This window comes from Podarcis filfolensis (genome assembly GCF_964270895.1).
Source record: "Podarcis filfolensis genome assembly, chromosome: 6".
Taxonomy (NCBI): domain Eukaryota; kingdom Metazoa; phylum Chordata; class Lepidosauria; order Squamata; family Lacertidae; genus Podarcis; species Podarcis filfolensis.
In genome coordinates, this window is record NC_139609.1 from 21,544,493 (window position 1) to 21,552,928 (window position 8,436).

Genomic DNA, 8,436 nt, shown 5'->3' on the forward strand with positions numbered 1-8,436 from the left:
ACTAAGTCATCTGCAAATGCTCTCAGTTTATATTGTTTAGCTCCGACCTGAATCCCTTTAACCAACTGGTCCCTCCTAATCATATTAAGCAAAACCTCCAGAACCGATATAAAAAGTAATGGGGAGATAGGGCACCCCTGACGTGTCCCTTTTTCAATCTTGAACTCTTCTGTAACCACATTATTTACAATTAGTTTGGCTTTCTGTTCAGAGTATATTGCACCTATACCATTTTCAAACCCTTGGCCTACCCCCATCCCCCGGAGGTTCTTCAACATAAAACTCCAAGAAATGTTGTCAAAGGCTTTCTCGGCATCCACAAATATCAAAACAGCTTTAGTGTTTATGTTCACTTCCAGTTTTTCCAAAATGTCAATTATATTCCTTACATTGTTCGACAAGTGCCTTTTTGGGAGAAAGCCCGCTTGGTCCCCGTGAATCTCCTCCATCAAAACTCTCTTCAGTCTTTTTGCCAAAATATCAGCAAAGATTTTATAATCCACATTCAATAACGAGATGGGTCGGTAGTTTTTAAGTTGGGTCTTTTCAGTCTCTGTCTTATAAGTGTAATGTAGGCCTCTCTCCACGTATCGGGTGCCCTTTTCCCTTCCATAATCTCATTGCAGACTTCCTTCAAAGGTTGTATCAACCCTTCCTTCAAAACTTTGTAGTATTTGGAAGTCAGTCCATCCGGTCCAGGGGATTTGCCCAGCGTCATGCCTTGAATGGCATCTTCTATTTCTTGTGCTGATATCTCCTGGTTCAATATTATCTTACTTTCATGCGAAACCTTTTTCAGCCCATTTTCCTCGAGGAACTGTTGTATGTCCATTTCTTTTTGCGGCCCTTGTGTGTAAAGTTGTCTAAAGTAGTTCTGAAAACAATTCCTAATTTCCGCTGGGTTGCTTATGTTTTTTCCTTCCACTTCTATATTTGTTACCGTGTTGAGTTTTTGTCTCTTCTTTATTTGCCGAGCCAGTAACTTGCCACATTTATCAGCAGATTCAAAAGTCTTTTGTCTCATTTGTTTAATTCTCCACTCTAATTCTTGATTCATCAGTTCCATATATTGTGTTTGATGAAATTTGATTTCTCTTAGAATCTCTTGGGATTTTGGCTTCGATCTTAATTGTTTTTCCCCTTCTTTTATCTTTTCCAAAATTCTCTCCTTTTTCTCATTTTGCTTTCTCTTCTTTAAAGTATTTTGCTGAATCAAAAACCCTCTCATCACGGCTTTGCTTGCGTCCCATACTATTCTTTTTTCTACTTCAGACCTTAAGTTGATTTCAAAATAGTCTTTCAAGGTTTTTTGGGCCTTCTTACAGATCTCCTCGTCTCTAAATAAGGTGTCATTCATTCTCCATCTGAAGGAACCAGTTGTTGTTTGCCTCATCACCATCTTTACAGCATTATGGTCGGAGAAAGTTTTTGGGCAGATTTCTACTTTTTTTATATTCGGAGCCATACTGCTAGTCACCCAGATTTGGTCAATCCTTGTCCATGTCATTTTGGCTTCAGAAAAGAAGGTTCCCTCTCTTTCTAGTGGGTGTTTTGTTCTCCAAATATCAATCAAGTCCATATTGTCAGTCATTTCAAAAAAAGTCTTTGGTAGTCTTCCATCTTTTGTTATTACCTGTCTTTGTGCCTTGTCCATATTTGTTGAAACCACTCCATTCATATCTCCCATCAAAATTAAGTTGTAATCCATATGATCCATCAAAATTTCATGCAACTTCTTAAAAAATTCAGCTTTCCCTTCGTTTGGTGCATAGATTCCCACTATCAAATACTTCTCTCCTTGAGATTGAATTTCAATTGCCAAATATCTTCCTTGATCATCTTTAAAAATTTGTTTCGGTTGCAATTTTTCTTTTGCATAGATCACCACTCCTCTCTTTTTTACTCTGTCTGAAGATATAAATTCCTGTCCCAGTCTTTTATTTATTAATATTTTTCTGTGTGCTCTTGTCACGTGGGTCTCTTGTAGGCAAATCAAGTCCAATTGGTCTTTCTTTAAGGCATGAAATATATTTTTTCTCTTCCTGGGAATATTTAAGCCATTACAATTCCAGGTTAGAAGTTGCAGAGCCATGATGGGATTATTTACTCCTTCCTCCTACAGCTCCCTGTTTTTGTTCCTCGTCAGTCGGTGGTACCGTGTTCGTGTCCAGTGATGGATGCCCTTGTCCTGGAAATGTCTCTTTCTGTAGGTCTTCTTCGTGTTCTCCCAAGAACTTGTCTTTATCACTTACAGTCTTTATTCTTCTCTTCTTTCCCTTATATTTAAAAGACAAGCCTTGGGGAAATTCCCACCTGAATGGTATGTAGTTCTTCTTCAGCAGTGTCACCAGGTCTTTATAATGTCCTCTTGCGTCCAAGATACTCTTAGGGATGTCTTTAAAGATCTCAATAAAAAAGTCTTCAATTCGAAGGGCTGTTTGGTAGTGCAGGTTCAATATTTTATCTCGCTCCTCCTTTGATCTTAAGGTAATAAGACAATCTCTGGGTCGATTTCTCTTCTGTCTTATTCCCAATCTAAATGCACTTTCTATCTTAAAATCTTCTTTCTTCAGCTCCTGCTTCCAAAAGTCAGAAAATTCTTTTGTCAAATCGTCCACCAAGTTCTCTCCTTCCTTTTCGGGCACAAGTCTGATCCTCAGGTTCCTCTCCTTGCGTTGCATATCCTGCATAGAGAGTGCCAGTTCATATTCATCCAATTTCTTGTAAACTGGTGGAAATTTTTCCTCCGCAGCAGTTGCAATTTCCTTAGCTTCCTCGGCTATCTTTCGTGTTGTAGATGAATCTTCCAATAATTTCCCAATTGCTTCTGCATTTGAGTTCACTTTATTCCCTAGGTCAGTTATACTTTTAGTATTTAGGTCAATTTTCCCAGAGATTTCTTCAATTTTTTTATTTGTTTCAGCAACTTGTACTTTAGTTTCAGCAACTTGCAATTTAGTCTCCGCACCTTGCTTTTTTAGTTCCTCCAAAGAGTCATTTATCTTCTCCAATACCTTGGCAAATGATTCTTCTGTAGACATTGCTTTCGCTTTTGGCTTTGCAGCCACTATAGTTCCAGAGGCTCCTGTTACAGAAGCCCTTCTTTGCATGTAAGTGTCAATTTTGTATTGTCTGCCAGATCTCAAGGTTGTTTCTTGTAACTCCCCTTTCTCTTTACCATCTGCCATAACAAAGTCTTTTAGTCAAGGTCATTCCCAGACTTTGAAACTCACAAACAAAGTTCTCAAATTTTAAACTCCACTTGTTGCTGAAACAATTTGTAGATCCTCTAGGGGGCGTAGAGTCAGTTCTATACTTCTCAAAGTAATCCCACACTCTTCAAAAAAGAAAGAATAAAAGTTTCATAGTCCCTTTCAATTTTTCTTTCCTTTTTCAAGGGGATCCCAGTCAATAGTGTCCTGTAAGTAACTTTGTAATGCCACAGAAACAGTGTTTCAAATTGAAAGTAACCAAAGTCAATTTAAGATATTTTTTAGCCTCTTATGGCGACAGTCCTTAGCCGGTTCCTTTTCTCCGGCAGTCCGATCCCAGGTTAAAGAGCAGCGATACTTAATCCAATTCTTTTAAATTGGCAGGGAAACACTTTTAAAATCTTCTTCCCCCTCCTCCTGCCTTCGGGGGGGGGGGAGTTCTTTGCTTTGGTGGTGGATTTCTTAAATCCCGCAAATTTCCTCTCAAGCAGTTACAGCTAGAGTGCCTTTCGCTTTGATCTTGCTACAGAACGGAAAGCAGACTTCCTTTTTAATGCTTGTCCGTCTCGGTGCCCAATTTCTTTACTTTTAGTGTCCAATTATATTTTAGCAGTCAATCCTACTCACGGATAGTTGTTCTTTTAATCCAATTTCCCGGGAAGAAGTCAGCGCTCTCCGCTAATGGCGACGCGGCTTCGCTTCGCAGGCTGGGTGAAGACGACTCTCAGCACCGCTCCAAAACCCCTCCGCTCCTCCGGAGCCTTTAAAAAGGCTATTTCGCAGCGTCGGGGGGGCGCAAAGGTGCCCGCCGAGTCTCCAGTTCACAGGCAACGCGCCTGTGATTTTTAAGGGTCCCCGCTTCGCCGTAGCTGACAGGACCCGAACCCACGAAGCAGATCTCTCCCGGAGCTCCGGTTGAGATCCGCCATTAAGCGCCGGCGCTGACCGGACGCTACGCCACTGGATGGTAGTCCACCCACTTTCCTCCTGTCACCCTTTCTCTTCTTCTTCTCTCTCTCCTGCCCTCCTTCCTTCCCTCCTCTCTTCTCTCTTTGCCCTCCTCACTGAACCCACTTCCTAGGCAGACAGGAAGTGGAAAAGCAAAGAAACTAAAGATCAAGTGTTGAGCCAGTTGCACCTCCTGCCCTGCCTCCTGCCCAATACAGAACATCATGGATGCCATTTTAAATGAATATGTAGGTCACTTTGAAAGTGCAGAGTGGTGGATTAAAATACATATGGGATCCCATTGATAAAGGAAAGTGAAAAGGTTCCCATCATCAGTAGCTGCACAGCTTGATAGGATCTCAGAGTTCCTCAGATTTTATTTTTGTCTGAAGGTTTGTTTCAATGTTAAGTGGCAACATAGACCTATGTGGAACACTCAAACATTTGCACATGTGCATCCTGTCCAGTTAAATTTGGGCTTCTCCTCAGAATTCCTCAGATGCCTACTTGGTGAAAGAACCTTCAGATTTGCTTTGAATTTCACATTAAGCAAATGCATTGATACATGTTTCCCCTCTGCTAAAAAGAACTTCTGAATGGTGGACTCAACAGTGCCTCATCTTATTGCAACACTACATTACAAAGGACATAAATAGCTATTACGCTCTGAGAACCTCTCTATCAATTGCTCATTGGCCACAAGCTTTTTGTGGTTTTTTTAGGTCATCATTTTGAAACAGTCACATCTCCGACAATTAAAGTTTTTGTTCTGATCTCCTTTACAGTAGGATCAAAAAGCCATCTCCTCTTCCCTTTGGGTGTGTGTGTGTTCGAGTGTCCATCATTTGTGGCTGGTAATAGAATTGCCTTTTATGAATCAAAAGGGTTCAGATCAAAACAAGAGGAGGAAAGGTTGTAAGACAATGCAGCAGCTGTGTTTCTTATGAAATAGACCAGGCTGTGGTGTGAACTCAGAGGAACAGTGGCGTGTTAAGTAACTAAAGCAGAAATGGGAAACCTCAAGCCTAGGGGGGGAAATGTTGCACTTCAGGTCTCTCTCTACAATACTCCCCACATAGCACCTCTCACGGCCCCTGCTCCATACTCTCCTTGAGTGCTTTTGCTCAGCTTCAGTGTATCCTTGAGCTGTAATGATGCCTCTTGCTTGCCTGCACAGAGGGGTGTGTGTGTGTGTGTGTGTGTAGAAACCTCTGGCATTGGCATGGCTGGAATGTAGGTAACTGTATAGAGCTAAGAGTCACATCAATTGCTTCACCTACATTTTGCCTCTGGCTCCACCCACCACTTTCCATGTAGCCATTGAGGGAATACGACCCATGGGATGAAAATAGTACCAAACCTCAGATCAAAGGGATGGTATGTGTCTCCTTTCCCTACCCATCTTTTACAGTATTTTATTTACAGTATTTATATACCACCCAATAACCAAGGTTCTCCAGCCAGTCTACATATAAAAAATTAAACCCTAAGATATATATATAAAATAAAATGGAAGCATGACATCTAGGTAAACTTCATTATGAACCTTACTCAGCCATGGGGAGAATTAGAAAATAAACTTTAATGTGGGGTGCAGAGAGGAGGAGAGACAGAAAGCAGAAGGTGAAATAGGAGTGAGGGAGTCACGATTAGTGTGACCTTCATCCCAAAGAGGAAACGTGTTGCCATAAAAGGGGGCACTGATTTTTATATAAATTTTAACATTTTCATATGCACATTTTAAAATAATTGCAATGACTCAAATAAAGAATGCAATACAGATCTCACTATAGTGGGGAAGACTCCGACCAGGATTTACTTCTGTGCCTGTTTGGTCTGCTGTCCAAGGTGCTGATAACTGTTGAGGGGCAACATATAGACCTTGCTTTCCCTTCTTACGGTTCTTTATCTTTAAACCAGACTTGGACCTCCGAATTCGTCTGTCAGCCTGTCGAACAGAAGACACACAACTGACCTATCTGTGATTTGAGCAATGGCAACCAAGCAACAGCCATCAGAACAGCCAATTCACTGGGTGTTTCAGTTGTGGCTTATGACTGCCAGATTCCCTACCTTTTAAGAGCTTCAAGGGAGTGAGAGAATACATGGAGGACCTATAGGGCTGCCTGCTAAAATGGTGGTGAAATAGTCATATTGAGCACGGGGGCCGGAAGGTACTGCTGCTTACCACTTTGCTGCATTCAGGCACTTAAACCAACAGCCCTAGATCTGATCCTCAGACTTATTGCATATATCAGTAAATTTCTACTGTCTGTAACAGAGATAGGTCTAAGTAATTACCTTAGAGCATAGACTGATGACCTTCAGGTTGACATTGGTTCAAACCTTTTTCATAGATGAAGCCATTGGGGTCAGAAGGTTGTCGCCATCTAAGTGGTACTCAGAGTAGACCCACTCAAATTAATGGACTTGACTAACTTAAATCCATTGGTTTTCATGGGTCCACCCTGAAGATGACTTAGTTGGTTAAAACCCAGAACACTTCAACGGCTACCGATTGGCTGATTACCCCTTCCTCCCATCCTCTCCTTTTGTACCACAGTTGCCACTTTTATCATGATTACTTTAAACCAAAGTTTCTTGTTACATTTGAATCAGAGAAACTGATCCCCAATATAAAGAAGAGTTTTGGATTTGATATCCCGCCTTTCACACCCCTTCAGGAGTCTCAAAGCGGCTAACATTCTCCTTTCCCTTCCTCCCCCACAACAAACACTCTGTGAGGTGAGTGGGGCTGAGAGACTTCAAAGAAGTGTGACTGGCCCAAGGTCTCCAAGCAGCTGCATGTGGAGGAGCGGGGAATCGAACCCGGTTCCCCAGATTACGAGACTACCGCTCTTAACCACTACACCACACTGGCTATAAATGTGCTTTAACAGAACTGGCTGATGGTGTTAAACACTAAACACATGCTAAAAGAGATTACTAATTATATTATCAGTACAACATCCATTTAGCTTAATCTCGGATTCCTTTCTCTACTGCCTTACACTGCAGTACCTTAACAGGATGTGGGGAATGAACATTCTTAGCATTTTAGATATTTCATGCCTTGCATAGTTGTTATATGCATGTTTGTTACTAGGATGGCTCAAAGCCTCCAGTTCCTATTGTTGCAGAACATTATTGCTATGACAATAGTGTAGTCATAGCAATGTCCCAAGCCAAACTATGTTTGATCCTCAAGTGGATAAAAGGCTTAATTGGACAAAGAAATAAAAATAGCCTGCCATTCAGAAGTTCCATGACCTGTTTTTCAGTCATACATCTATGATCCTGAAGAAAATTGTAAGTCTGGAGTTTGCTAATAGAACCGAGAGCAGAAAATGAAGCTGAATGTTGGAAGGGTTTGGGGCAGATAAAAGAAACTATTTCTTCATGTACAGTTAAACTATGGAACTTGTTCCCGTGGGAGGCAGTGATTCACACCAGCTTGGGTTGTTTTAGAAGAGAATTAGATAAATTCATGGAGGATAAGGCTATTGGTGACCATGATGACTATGCTCTGTCCTCATGGCTGGAGACAGTTGAGCTCTAAATACCAGTTGCTGGAAACTGCAGGAGAGGAGACTGCTCTTGTGCTCAGGTTCTGCTTTGGTGGTTTCCCAGAGGCATCTGGTTGGCCACTGTGAGAACAGGATACTGGACTAAATGGGCCATTAGCCTGATCCAGCAGGCTCTTCTTATGTTTAGCTGCTGCCCCATTGCACTTAATCTTGAAACCATATTCAAAAAACAAATAAAGTCAAATGTTGCCAAACTGAATGACAACAAAATATTTGGAGCACTTTAATTTACCAGGCAGAATTCACAGTCCTCTTTAAATAACTTTTGTGAGTCAGATTAGGAAGGTCATAATGAACATTTGCTGCATCTCAACCTTTTATTTCGAAAAGAGTTTCTGAAATTGATACAATTCCTTCAAATTTCAAGATTTAGTTGGCCATGACAAGCCACACAGAAGACGCAAAAGGGTGTCTGCTTTGCATGCAAACATCATCTCCCTCAAAATTATCCTGTCTTTGCCCTTATCTTCCCATGTCTGCATGTTCATCCATCCAAAAACACCTGCACATTGAACTAGATGTCAAGCAGAAGGCTAGTCCTTTCTTATGATGACTCTCCAATGGTTTAAAAATAGAGATGGTTTTTGTTTTGTAAATCAATGAGGTAAAGATGTCAGAATCGGAATCTGCTGCCACGTTCGTCACATCCGCACCACTCTTTTAAGGAACTCTTTACCATTTTGAGAGTC

The 8,436-nt window shown here is 41.2% G+C and overlaps 1 long non-coding RNA gene across 1 annotated transcript; it reads right to left on the minus strand.

The window, feature by feature from the left end:
- Nucleotides 1-5,974: 5,974 nt before the first annotated feature.
- Nucleotides 5,975-7,266, minus strand: LOC310764951. The gene is made up of 3 exons (XR_014549381.1): nt 7,182-7,266; nt 6,462-6,575; nt 5,975-6,108 (listed from the first exon to the last, which is right to left on the minus strand). It is a non-coding gene; the product is annotated as an uncharacterized lncRNA (long non-coding RNA).
- Between the last annotated feature and the right edge of the window lie 1,170 nt (nt 7,267-8,436).